Raw genomic sequence first — 13,571 nt, 5'->3', positions numbered from 1 at the left:
GGATGGAAAAAATTAAGTTCGCCTTGAGGGGATCTGTGCAGGGGTTCACCCGGAGGTGGCAACCATTTATTGACTTCTTTGCGGGAGAGTGAGCGTCAGCAGGGGGGTGGGGGGAGGGGGGGGTAGAGTAGAGTAGGAGGGAAAATATGGCGGGTAGTACGGGTGGGAGGGGAGCGGGCTTGTGCAATACGGTACGATGGAAGTATTGAAAGTACGTGGATGTTTGCACATTTTTGCCTTTTTTGCTTCCTTTCTGATGATGTCTGTAACTGTTTATAAAGCCAAAAACTACCTCAATAAAATTGTTTATTAAAAAAAAAAGAAATATACAAACTTCCATGTATAGAATGAACACAATCAAAATTTGAATAGTTCCCAATTTTGGTTGATCTTTTACCGAAGTGAAACTATCACGTTTGCTGAACATACACAAACTCCCCTGTTTCATACTGTGCAGAACATTAAAACGTACTCATCTGTAACTATGAGGCAAAGCTTCCTCGTTCCAATTTGTTGTTAAACATTAGCACAATACGTCATCTCACAGATTGTGACATTTACGCTTCCAGAAGGTTTGAATGAGATTATTTCTTGCCAGACTCCACAGTGCGTGAGTGAGGGGCAAGCAGCCGGATTTTAACCAAACTCTCCATTCACTCGCTGCCAGCAGAATGCGGAGACTGCAGCTTCAATCTGCTGGTTACTGCCCATCCCGGGGACACTCCAACCAGGAGCAAACCTCCCAATACACCGAGCACAGGCTCAGAAACATGCAGGTAGCTTATATTCAGCTCACTTAACCTCCCAGCAACATTTCCACATTTCCTCAGTGAGTGGCACTACCTTTGAGCTTCTTCTGTTTTATTCAGCTCCTGTGACCTCAATGGACTGAATAATTTCAGTTAGAAGTTTTCTTGTCATCACACCCAAGATTTGGAACCAGTCTGGGAGATAATTTTGTTTGTGTGAGCAATAAAAGCTGACTCAACACCGGCCAGATTTCTGCTGCTTCACAATCTCTCTTCGTTTGCAGCCAATCATGGCCCATTTCTTCCTGCCTCTGTGTTTATTGTTGACCTGTGCATTTGTAACTTTGCCAGCTCTCACGCGAAACTGCAAATGTCAATTAACTGATTCTAGCAGAGCTCCTTTCTGTGAAACTGCGATACAGCTTCGTTGAACAGTTTTGTGGACAACAATAATTTATCATTCCCTGACCGGGAATCGAACCCGGGCCACGGCGGTGAAAGTGCCGAATCCTAACCACTAGACCACCAGGGAAACTGACACGCAAAAGTTATACTGCCTGACACTATATCATTCACCTTTTATATTCATGTCCGAGTTTTCATTAGAAATATACAAACTTCCATATTTAGAATGAACATAAGAGAAATCTTCAGCCAATCAGAACACCGATTGTCGTTTGCTGGAACATGAAATCGACAGTGAGACGAAACAGCCCAACAAGCTGCTCATGTGTCACTTCCAACTTACAAAACCCACCAACCTTCTCACTGTGGCTCCTGTGAAACTTACAACGCAACATCCGGCGGACATTATCAGTAATTAGTAATAACTCATTTCAATTGTTAAATACATTGTTTTTCGCAATTACGTTTTGATCAAAATTTGAATAGTTCCCAATTTTTGTTGATCTTTTACCGAAGTGAAAATATCACGTTTGCTGAACATACACAAGCTCTCCTGTTTCATACTGTGCAGAACATTAAAACGTCCTCATCTATAACTATGAGGCAAAGCTTCCTCGTTCCAATTTGTTGTTAAACATTAGCAAAATACGTCATCTCACAGCCTTGTGAAATTTACACTTCCACAAGTTTTGAATGAGATAAATTCTTGCCCGGCTCCACAGTGGGTGAGTGAGGGGCAAGCAGCTGGATTTTACCCAAACTCTCCATTCACTCGCTGCCAGCAGAACGCGGAGACTGCAGCTTCAATCTGCTGGTTACTGCCCATCCCGGGGACATGCTAACCAGGAGCAAACCTCCCAATACACCGAGCACAGGCTCAGAAACATGCAGGTAGCTTATATTCAGCTCACTTAACCTCCCAGCAACATTTCCACAATTCCTCAGTGAGTGGCACTACCTTTGAGCTTCTTCTGTTTTATTCAGCTCCTGTGACCTCAATGGACTGAATAATTTCAGTTAGAAGTTTTCTTGTCATCACACCCAAGATTTGGAACCAGTTTGGGAGATAATTTTGTTTGTGTGAGCAATAAAAGCTGGCTCAACACCGGCCAGATTTCTGCTGCTTCATAATCTCTCTTCGTTTGCAGCCAATCACAGCCCATTTCTTCCTGCCTCTGTGTTTATTGTTGACCTGTGCATTTGTAACTTTGCCAGCTCTCACGCGAAACTACAAATGTCAATTAACTGATTCTAGCAGAGCTCCTTTCTGTGAAACTGCGATACAGCTTCGTTGAACAGTTTTGTGGACAACAATAATTCATCATTCCCTGACCGGGAATCGAACCCGGGCCACGGTGGTGAAAGCACCGAATCCTAACCACTAGACCACCAGGGAAATTGACAAGCAAAAGTTAAACCGCCTGACACTATATCATTCACCTTTTATATACATGTCCGAGTTTTCATTAGAAATATACAAAATTACATGTTTAGAATGAACACAAGTGACATCTTCAGCAAATCACAACACCGATTGCTGTTTACTGGAACATGAAATCGACAGTGAGACGAAACAGCCCAACAAGCTGCTCATGTGTCACTTCCAATTACAAAACCCACCAACCTTCTCACTGTGGCTCCTGTGAAACTTACAACGCAACATCCGGCGGACATTATCAGTAATTAGTAAGAACTCATTTCAATTGTTAAATACATTGTTTTTCGCAATTACGTTTTGATCAAAATTTGAATAGTTCCCAATTTTGGTTGATCTTTTACCGAAGTGAAACTATCACGTTTGCTGAACACACACAAACTCCCCTGTTTCATACTGTGCAGAACATTAAAACGTACTCATCTGTAACTATGAGGCAAAGCTTCCTCGTTCCAATTTGTTGTTAAACATTAGCACAATACGTCATCTCACAGCCTTGTGAAATTTACACTTCCACAAGTTTTGAATGAGATAAATTCTTGCCCGGCTCCACAGTGGGTGAGTGAGGGGCAAGCAGCAGGATTTTACCCAAACTCTCCATTCACTCGCTGCCAGCAGAACGTGGAGACTGCAGCTTCAATCTGCTGGTTACTGCCCATCCCGGGGACACTCTAACCAGGGCAAACCTCCCAATACACCAAGCACAGGCTCACAAACATGCAGGTTGCTTGTATTCAGCTCACTTAACCTCCCAGCAACATTGCCACAATTCCTCAGTGAGTGGCACTACCTTTGAGCTTCTTCTGTTTTATTCAGCTCCTGTGACCTCAATGGACTGAATAATTTCAGTTAGAAGTTTTCTTGTCATCACACCCAAGATTTGGAACCAGATCTGGGAGATAATTTTGTTTGTGTGAGCAATAAAAGCTGGCTCAACACCGGCCAGATTTCTGCTGCTTCATAATCTCTCTTCGTTTGCAGCCAATCACGGCCCATTTCTTCCTGCCTCTGTGTTTATTGTTGACCTGTGCACTTGTAACTTTGCCAGCTCTCACGCGAAACAACAAATGTCAATTACCTGATTCTAGCAGAGCTCCTTTCTGTGAAACTGCGATACAGCTTCGTTGAACAGTTTTGTGGACAACAATAATTTATCATTCCCTGACCGGGAATCGAACCCGGGCCACGGCGGTGAGAGCGCCGAATCCTAACCACTAGACCACCAGGGAAACTGACACGCAAAAGTTATACTGCCTGACACTATATCATTCACCTTTTATATTCATGTCCGAGTTTTCATTAGAAATATACAAACTTCCATGTTTAGAATGAACATAAGAGAAATCTTCAGCCAATCAGGACACCGATTGCCGTTTGCTGGAACATGAAATCGACAGTGAGACGAAACAGCCCAACAAGCTGCTCATGTGTCACTTCCAATTTACAAAACCCACCAACCTTCTCACTGTGGCTCCTGTGAAACTTACAACGCAACATCCGGCGGACATTATCAGTAATTAGTAAGAACTCATTTCAATTGTTAAATACATTGTTTTTCGCAATTACGTTTTGATCAAAATTTGAATAGTTCCCAATTTTTGTTGATCTTTTACCGAAGTGAAAATATCACGTTTGCTGAACATACACAAACTCCCCTGTTTCATACTGTGCAGAACATTAAAACGTACTCATCTGTAACTATGAGGCAAAGCTTCCTCGTTCCAATTTGTTGTTAAACATTAGCACAATACGTCATCTCACAGCCTTGTGAAATTTACACTTCCACAAGTTTTGAATGAGATAAATTCTTGCCCGGCTCCACAGTGGGTGAGTGAGGGGCAAGCAGCAGGATTTTACCCAAACTCTCCATTCACTCGCTGCCAGCAGAACGCGGAGACTGCAGCTTCGATCTGCTAGTTACTGCCCATCCCGGGGACACTCTAACCAGGGCAAACCTCCCAATACACCAAGCACAGGCTCACAAACATGCAGGTTGCTTGTATTCAGCTCACTTAACCTCCCAGCAACATTGCCACAATTCCTCAGTGTGTGGCACTACCTTTGAGCTTCTTCTGTTTTATTCAGCTCCTGTGACCTCAATGGACTGAATAATTTCAGTTAGAAGTTTTCTTGTCATCACACCCAAGATTTGGAACCAGATCTGGGAGATAATTTTGTTTGTGTGAGCAATAAAAGCTGGCTCAACACCAGCCAGATTTCTGCTGCTTACATATCTCTCTTCGTTTGCAGCCAATCACGGCCCATTTCTTCCTGCCTCTGTGTTTATTGTTGACCTGTGCACTTGTTACTTTGCCAGCTTTCACGCGAAACTACAAATGTCAATTAACTGATTCTAGAAGAGCTCTTTCTGTGAAACTGTGATACAACTTCGTTGAACAGTTTTGTGGACAACAATAATTTATCATTCCCTGACCGGGAATCGAACCCGGGTTGTGGCAGTGAAAGCGCCAAACCTAACCACTAGACCACCAGGGAAACTGACAAGCAAAAGTTAAACCACCTGACAGTATATCATTCACCTTTAATTTTCATGTCCATGTTTTCATTCGAAATATACAAAATTACATGTTCAGAATGAACACAAGTGACATCGTCAGCCAGTCACAACACCGATTGCTGTTACCTGGAACATGAAATCGACAGTGAGACGAAACAGCCCAACAAGCTGCTCATGTGTCACTTGCAATTTACAAAACCCACCAACCTTCTCACTGTGGCTCCTGTGAAACGTGCAACGCAACATCCGGCGGACACTGATCAGTAATTAGTAATAACTCATTTCAATTGTTAAATACATTGTTTTTCGCAATTACGTTTTGATCAAAATTTGAATAGTTTCCAATTTTTGTTGATCTGTTTCGGAAGTGAAACTGTCATGTTTGCTGAACATACACAAACTCCCCTGTTTCATACTGGCAGGAACATTAAAACGTACTCATCTGTAACTATGAGGCAAAGCTTCCTCATTCCGATTTGCTGTTAAACATTAGCACAATACGTCATCTCACAGCCTTGTGACATTTACACTTCCACAAGTTTTGAATGAGATTATTTCTTGCACGGCTCCATGGAGCATGGCTGAGGAGTGAGAGGGGACACCCCTCCCCCTCCCCAGCACTGCGAGCTGACCACACCCCCAGGCAACAAGCATGAGGGGCCACATTTGGTAAGCACACAGCCGCTGGGGAAAAAACAATAAGACGATAGCAAACATACAATTCCTCACCAGTTACACAGAGACTAACATCAGTTCAAAAGAAAAACATCAGCACCCTGCATTGCCCCCAAACAAGGAGCAGCCACAAACACAGGTCACCCTGCTGGAGCGGCTGTTGCTTCAGGATGCGGAAGGGGAGGGAAGAATTTGGGATATATATACAAGTGGCTGGGGGAGCAGAGAGGCGAGTGGGTGGTGAAGATCAAGGAGAAATGGGAAGCAGAGTTGGGAGGGGAGATCAATTGGGGAGAATGGAATGAGGCACTGCGTAGGATAAACGGGACCCCCTCTTGTGCAAGGTTGAGCCTGAACAGTTTAAGGTGGTGCACAGGGTGCATATGACTCAGGCGAGAATGAGTGGCTTCTTCCAGGGGGTAGCAGATCAGTGTGAGAGGTGTGGGTGGGGGCCAGCGAATTAGGTGTACATGTTTTGTGGTTGCAAAAAATTGGGAAGATTCTGGGCAGGAGAGTTCGCGGTCTTAGCCAAGATTGTGGAGGAGGAGGTGGACCGGGACCCTTTGGTGGCAATATTTTGGGTTTCATGCAGAGGTGGAAAGTCGATGTTGTGGCGTTCGCCTCTCTGATTGCACGGCAGCAAATTTTGCTGAAGTGGTGGTCGGCATGGCCATTGGGGATGGCGGCTTGGTTGTGTGACCCGTATGACTTCCTGTGGTTAGAAAATATAAAGTATGAGTTAAGGGGCTCTTCAGCGGGCTTTGAGGAAAGGTGGGGGATGTTTGTGACTATGAGTGAGGGGCTGTTTGTCGTGGGGGGGGGGGGGGGGGAGGGTGAAAATGGGGGGAAATCTGTACACATTGTATAGTTGATTGCTGGGAAGTATGTTTCCCGGGGTGTTTATTTGCTGTAACCTGCGTTGATCCATGTTTGTAATAAAATATATTAAAAACAAACAAACACAGGAGTCACCAGTAGGTTATGAGATACCCTGATAAGACCTCTGAATTACACAGTCAATTGGGCCCCTGCCTTGCCTCTCCCACAGTACCCAATCCTGGTCTCCCGACACCGTCTAGTTCAAAGACTGCAAGATTGAGCTCTCCTCCACCTTCAGCCCGGCAGCATGCCAACCAAAATCCACCCCTTCCAGCAGGCTACTGCTGCCCTTCATCAAACCGGTAGCAGGAATGTACAACCTTGGATAAGTTCTGGCTGCAAAGTTAGAAAAAGGCAGTCACCATACAAAACACCAGGTCTGGAAACAGAGTTACAGCCAAAACAACAGAAACTCAGAGAAACACAACCTGCAGACAAGTTTTACATCTTGAATTGTTCAATAATTCTTCCGTATACATAAAAACAAAATACAAAACACCAACATAAAACAGTAAATAGGTAAAATACCGCAAAATCACTGTCATTTCACCATTGCAAAGAAACAGACGAAACCTGGTCCATGAACAGTCCGCATACCACAATAACCGTAAATCACAAAGAGACAGCACCGTGCCATTCTACAGGCTTCAATACACTACAATACACGACAGTGTAGTTGTACAAATGGATAACTGGAGCATCACAGTGACATGAGGAAACCAATTACAGAATAAACAAATACATAGTGAACAGGGCCCTCACATTCGGTGTCCCTCGCACTCGGCATGATGTTGGTCTGCCACAATCAGTGTGTACTCGCCCTCAGTATGGCTTTGCGCTCGATGTGCGCTCGTGCTCGGTATGGCTTTGTGCTCAGTGTGCCCTCACGTTCGGTGTACATTTGCCTTCGCATTGGTGTGCACTCGCACTCGCAATCCTCCCTCTTGCATTCCTCCTGCTTTTCCCCCAATTCTCCTTCCTTGAAGGTGCTGACTCTGGGGTTCAGTTTCACTCTCACCTATTGCTCTCCCCAATGTCACCCAGTGCCTAAATGTTTCCACCTGAAGTTAAAAAAAATGTTTCTAAGGAGGGGGGGGGGCGTCACAATCAAATCCAGTGACTGCCGACATGTACTTTGTGTCAGGGTGGGGTGAGTGCGCTCCCCACCCAACTTTTCATCCCAGTCCCATGGTTTGATGACTGGTCCCCGGATGAGTAATGGCGTCCGTAGCTCCCAGGCTCCCCCGCGCTGGGGAAACCGCTCTATCCGCCACGCGGGCTGGCGGCCTGGGACTGCGCATGTCCATGGGTGGTGGTTGAGGGGGCGGAGCTGAGCACATGCGGGAAAGAGCCCGCCCCCTGACCTCCCTGCTGAGATGTTGACCAATAAAAAAAGTTTGAGAATGGGAGGTACTCTGGTTCTCCAGCCAATCAGAGCGCGGGCTTTGTGTGAGTGATAATTGAGCTTCACACAGACTAAACCTTCCTCCTGTTTTCAACCTCTGTAAGTAAAACACTTTATTTTCTAACCTTTCCATTTATTGTCTCATTCTGACCTCAACTGAAGGGAATGGAAGTGAATCCAGGGAGGGTGCAGACTCTGGAAAGCTTGGCCCAGGTCTCTCTCTCTCTCTTAAAGACATTGACATCCTTTGGTCCCTCAGCTTGACACATGAAAAAATGAAACGGAAATCACTTGTTGTCACAAGTAGGCTTCAAATGAAGTTACTGTAATGTCGCCACATTCCAGCACCTGTTCGGGGAGGCTGGTACAGGAATTGAACCATGCAGCTGGCCTGCCTCGGTCTTTCAAAGCCAGCGATTTAGCCCTGTGCTAAATCAGCCCCACATTTATTTGTCTGGCTAAAAGGATGGTCTCTTTCCTAATGTTCACAGATAAGGGGCTGGATTCCCCTGGAGATGGCTGACATTTAAGGGGACAGTAAGTTAATATGGGCGAGATATACCCAGTGTTGTTATGTGGTACAGATTAGATGTATTATTTTTGGTTCTGTAATAAGGTATATTAACTAATATTTCTAGTCTTGTAATATAATACTAAAGCTACGTATATATTTCCAGACATAGAGCCATTATGGCACAGAACAAATCAATTTAATAGCTTGTCCATTCCGACTCTGTATAGCTAAACAACCAGTCCCTGTTCCCCTGAAAGTTTATTTCCTTCATGTACCCATTCAATTTCATTTTAAAATTCTTAATCATCTCTGCTACCACCAACTTCAGAGGCAGGAGGTTCGAGAGCTCTTCCTCCAAAATAAAGTTCTTCCTTGAAGCAACCCCATGCAGTCTTAAACCCCCCTCCCCCCCCACCGCCCCCTCCACCGCCACGCCCCCCCACCACCACCACACAAAAATCTCTAAATATCTAATCAAATCATACAGTTCTGTACATTACCCAAAATTTTAGTCCAGTAATATAGACATATCATAGAATCATAGAATTCACAGTGCAGAAGGAGGCCATTCAGCCCATCGAGTCTGCACCAGTCCTTGGAAAGAGCACCCTACCCAAGCGCGCACCCCCACCCTCCCTGTAACCCAGTAACCCCACCCAACCTTTTTGAACACTAAGGCCAATTTAACATGGCCAATCCACCTAACCTGCCCTTCTTTGGACTGTGGTAGGAAACCGGAGCACCTGGAGGAAATCCACGCAGACACGGGAAGAACGTGCAGATTCCGCATAGACAGTGACCCAAGCCAGGAATCGAACCTGGGATCCTGGAGCTGTGAAGCAACTGTGCTAACCACTATGCTATCATAGCTGCAGAAAGACTTTCAGGAGAATTGTGAGGGTGAATATTAGATACAGCAGTGTGAGAATGGAGGGTGAGTGTGTGGGATGGAGATTTGCAGTTTTTGAGGAATGAAAGAGGACTGAATATTCCAGAGAAACTAGAATTGTCTGTTCTTAATTTCTATACTGTGCTGACAGTGATGACTTTTGTAAACTCATTTTACAGGACATCAGAAAGTGAGGATTTGCAGACAGAAATCTCAAATTAAATCTCAGATGAAGATCTGACAGTCACTTGATTCATCAGGACATGATTATCATCGGCCCTTCAATCAAGAAGGAAAAATAATTTTACTGTTCTGTCTTCTTCAAAAGGCTTTAAACATCAGTCTGAGCTGAAAACTCTACCAAGACCCAGGCATCTGAGTGAGAGTGTTCCAGTTCACTGACTGTGGAAAGAGCTTTAACCAGTTACACAGCCTGAAAACACATCGCACCATTCACAGCAGGGAGAAACCGTACTCACGTTCAGTGTGGATAACTCAGCTGATCATCAAACCTGGAGAGCCACCATGAAGAAACCGTGGAAATGTGGGGACTGTGGGAAGGGATTCTGCTCCCCATCGGTGCTGGAAACACATCGACGTGTTCACACTGGGGAGAGAACATTAATTTGGGCAGCACGGTAGCATGGTGGTTAGCATAAATGCTTCACAGCTCCAGGGTCCCAGGTTCGGTTCCCGGCTGGGTCACTGTCTGTGCGGAGTCTGCATGTCCTCCCCGTGTGTGCATGGGTTTCCTACGGGTGCTCCGGTTTCCTCCCACAGTCCAAAGATGTGCGGGTTAGGTGGATTGGCCATGCTAAATTGCCCGTAGTGTCCTAAAAAATAAGGTTGGGGGGGGGGGGGTTGTTGGGTTACGGGTGTAGGGTAGATACATGTGTTTGAGTAGGGTGATCATTGCTCGGCACAACATCGAGGGCCGAAGGGCCTGTTCTATGTTCTATCTGTTCTGAGTGTGGTTAGGGATTCAGTCATTCACCCCAACTGCTGACACACCAGCGAGTTCACTCTGGGGAGAGACTGTTCACCTGCTCTGTGAGGGAAGAGATTCTCTCAATTGACCAACCTGCTGACACACCAGAGAGTTCACTCCGGGGAGAGGCCGTTCACCTGCAGTGTGTGTGGGAGGGGATTCACTTAGCCATCCATCCTGCTGAGACATCAGTGGGTTCATACAGGTGAGAAGCCATTGACCTGCCCTCTGTGTGGTAAGGGATTCAGTCATTCATTCCAACTGCTGAGATACCAGCGAGTTCACACTGGGGAGAGACCATTCAGCTGCTCTCTGCACACAGAGGTTTAGAACATCATCTACACTGAAATGAAAATCACTTATTGTCACAAGTATTGTCACTGAAGTTACTGTGAAAAGCCCCTAGTCGCCACATTCCGGCGCCTGTTCAGGAGGCTGGTACGGGAATGGAACTGTGCTGCTGGCCTGCCTTGGTCTGCTTTAAAAGCCAGTGATTTAGCCAGTGTGCTGAACCGAGTTCACACCAGAGAGATGCCATTCACCTGCTCTCAGTGTGGAAAGGGATTCACTCAGTTATCCAGCCTGCTGAGACACCAACGAGTTCTCAAGTCATTGAAGGAGTTGGATTCTGCTACAGTTGCTGCTGTTAATCACATCCAGGACTGAACCATGTTCATTCTGACACTTGGTGAAGTGGGAGGGTCAGAGGGTTTCTTTCTGCTGGACTGGCCGGTCTCAAGACTTTGCTTCCAGTGGGCTGTTGCTCTTTGATGCTGGGAGAGCACATTTCCACTGAAATTATCCACAAAGGCTGAGGAAGGACATTTATTTTATCCTTGACAGTAAATAGTGTTCCGCCACCATAGACAAATTTAACATAGATACAGAAAGAACTGGAAAAATTGAGCAGGTCCGGCAGCATCTGTGGAAAGAGGAGTGGGCATGAAATGAAATGAATGAAATGAAAATCACTTTTTGTCACGAGTAGGCTTCAAAATGAAGTTACTCTGAAAAGCCCCTAGTCGCCACATTCCGGCGCCTGTTGGGGGAGGCTGTTACAGGAATCGAACCGTGCTGCTGGCCTGCTTGGTCTGTTTTCAAAGCCAGCGATTTAGCCCTGTGCTAAACAGCCCCTGTTTCAAAGTGTTATTTGTGGCAGGTTTGTTGTGAATTTCTCCCTGACTCTGTCGGCAAGTTCTCCGCCGCAATTTAACCACATTTTGTCACTTTTCTGGGCCCTGGGGAATTTCTCCCCGGTCAAGCCCACACTGAGAATCATCTTCATCACTGGGGAGCTGAAGTCGCCGGCCAGACCGGCTTCTCACAGATCGGCCCACCGTTTGGAAAGGGTGCCCCAATTTCTATCAGTCAGCTTGAGGCTCCCCCACCCATGAGCAATCTCACTCCCCACACACATGGCGTTATCCCTCAACTCCCCATGGGCTATGGGGTCACTGATGACCCCCCCTTTCTCAGGGCTTCCCATGTCTGTGTGGACCAGTACTGAACGGCACCTGGCTGGGGTTTCCCTGGTGATGCCAGGAGCCGATAGATCCTGGGTTTTAAACCCAGTTAAGTGTTTGAGGCTCAATCCCACCCATTGTGGGTGAGATCCTGATCGCGACGCTGTGCGAGACCGGGTTAGATCTAATGAGGTGTATCACCTGCCTGGAAGCCTGGGGGAAGCTACATCTACCGGCTGCACGGTGCTCCTGTTCGGGCGCAACACAGCTGGTAGATCGTACCTAGAGTTTTTATTTCAAATATATTTATTCAAATTTTCAACGATTTTCAACCAAACACTCCAAACAGAAAAAGAGGTAAAGCACAAAACAAGCAAAAATTATACATGGTATTTCCAACAAAATACAATAACCACCAGTTAACAAATAAACACGGCAGTAAGGAAAACGCTCCACTCTAACCTAAACAAAAGAGAACAAAAAAGGAAAAATCAACTGCCCACCCCCCCCCCTCCACCCCAAAAAACCTACTCATCCTCGCCCCCGTCATATGCACCCTATGAACAACTTTGAACTGTATTAGGCTGAGCCTGGCACAAGAGGAGGACGAATTAACCCGACTCAGGGCATCAGCCCACAGATCCTCATCCAGCTCCTCCCCGAGCTCCTCCTCCCACTTGCCCTTTAATCCGCCACTGAGACCTCCTCCACTTCCTGCAGTTCCTTATAGATCGCCGAGACCTTGCCTTCTCCAACCCATACGCCCGAAATCACCCTGTCCTGAATCCTTCGTGCTGGGAGCAGCGGAAGTACCCTCACCTGCTGGCTCACAAACGCCCTCACTTGCATGTACCTAAAAGCATTCCCGGGAAGTAACCCAAATTTCTCTTCTAGCGCCCCTAGGCTGCACAAAGGCACATCGATGAATAGGTCCTCCATTTTTAAAATCCCTGCCCGATGCCAGCTCAGAAATCCCCCATCCATCCTACCCGGGACAAACCTGTGGTTCCCTCATATCGGGGACCAGACCGAGGCCCTCACCTTGCCCCTATGTCGCCTCCACTGCTCCCAAATCTTCAGAGATGCCGCCACCACCGGACTGGTGGTGTACCTTGCTGGCTGGAGCAGCAACGGTGCATTCACCAGTGCCCCCAGACTCGTACCCACACAAGACGCCACCTCTAGCCTCTTCCACGCCACCGCATCTCCCTCCATTACCCACTTACGGATCATTGCCAAATCAGCTGCCCAATAATAGCCACATACATTCGGCAGTGCAAGCACCCCTCTGTTCCTGCTACGCTCCAAAAACGCCCTCTTCACCCTCGGGGTCTTATTTGCCCATACGAATCGCATGATGCTCCTGCTTATCCATTTAAAAAGAGCCTTGGGGATTAGGATGGGCAGGCACTGGAACACAAACAGGAACCTCGGGAGGACCGTCATCTTGACCAATTGCACCCTTCCCGCCAGGGAGAGTGGCAACAAATCCCATCTCTTGAAATCCTCCTCCATCTGTTGCACCAACCGTGTCAAATTGAGCTTATGCAGGACCCCCCAGCTCCTAGCTACCTGGATCCCCAGCTATCGAAAGCTCCTCGTTCGGTTCCAACTTCGATCTCCTCTGCAGACACAACAGCAGCTGAGGTAT

The 13,571-nt window shown here is 46.5% G+C and overlaps 1 protein-coding gene and 3 non-coding genes across 4 annotated transcripts in view; all 4 read right to left on the bottom strand.

The window, feature by feature from the left end:
- The window catches only part of LOC119951599 (zinc finger protein 229-like), a gene marked incomplete at its 3' end in the record, with an annotated part of 96,696 nt that overhangs the window by 53,964 nt on the left and 29,161 nt on the right, over positions 1 to 13,571 (bottom strand). The gene's annotated exons all lie outside the window — the stretch shown is intronic.
- On the bottom strand, positions 1,210 to 1,281 carry trnae-uuc. Its single transcript has one exon. It is a non-coding gene; the product is annotated as a tRNA-Glu (tRNA).
- On the bottom strand, positions 2,479 to 2,550 carry trnae-uuc. The gene has a single exon. It is a non-coding gene; the product is annotated as a tRNA-Glu (tRNA).
- Positions 3,747 to 3,818, bottom strand: trnae-cuc. Its single transcript has one exon. It is a non-coding gene; the product is annotated as a tRNA-Glu (tRNA).

Source organism: Scyliorhinus canicula, chromosome 17 (assembly GCF_902713615.1).
Source record: "Scyliorhinus canicula chromosome 17, sScyCan1.1, whole genome shotgun sequence".
NCBI classification, from domain to species: domain Eukaryota; kingdom Metazoa; phylum Chordata; class Chondrichthyes; order Carcharhiniformes; family Scyliorhinidae; genus Scyliorhinus; species Scyliorhinus canicula.
The sequence above is the reverse complement of the archived record's forward strand: the minus strand, read 5'-3'. Positions and strand labels throughout refer to the sequence as shown.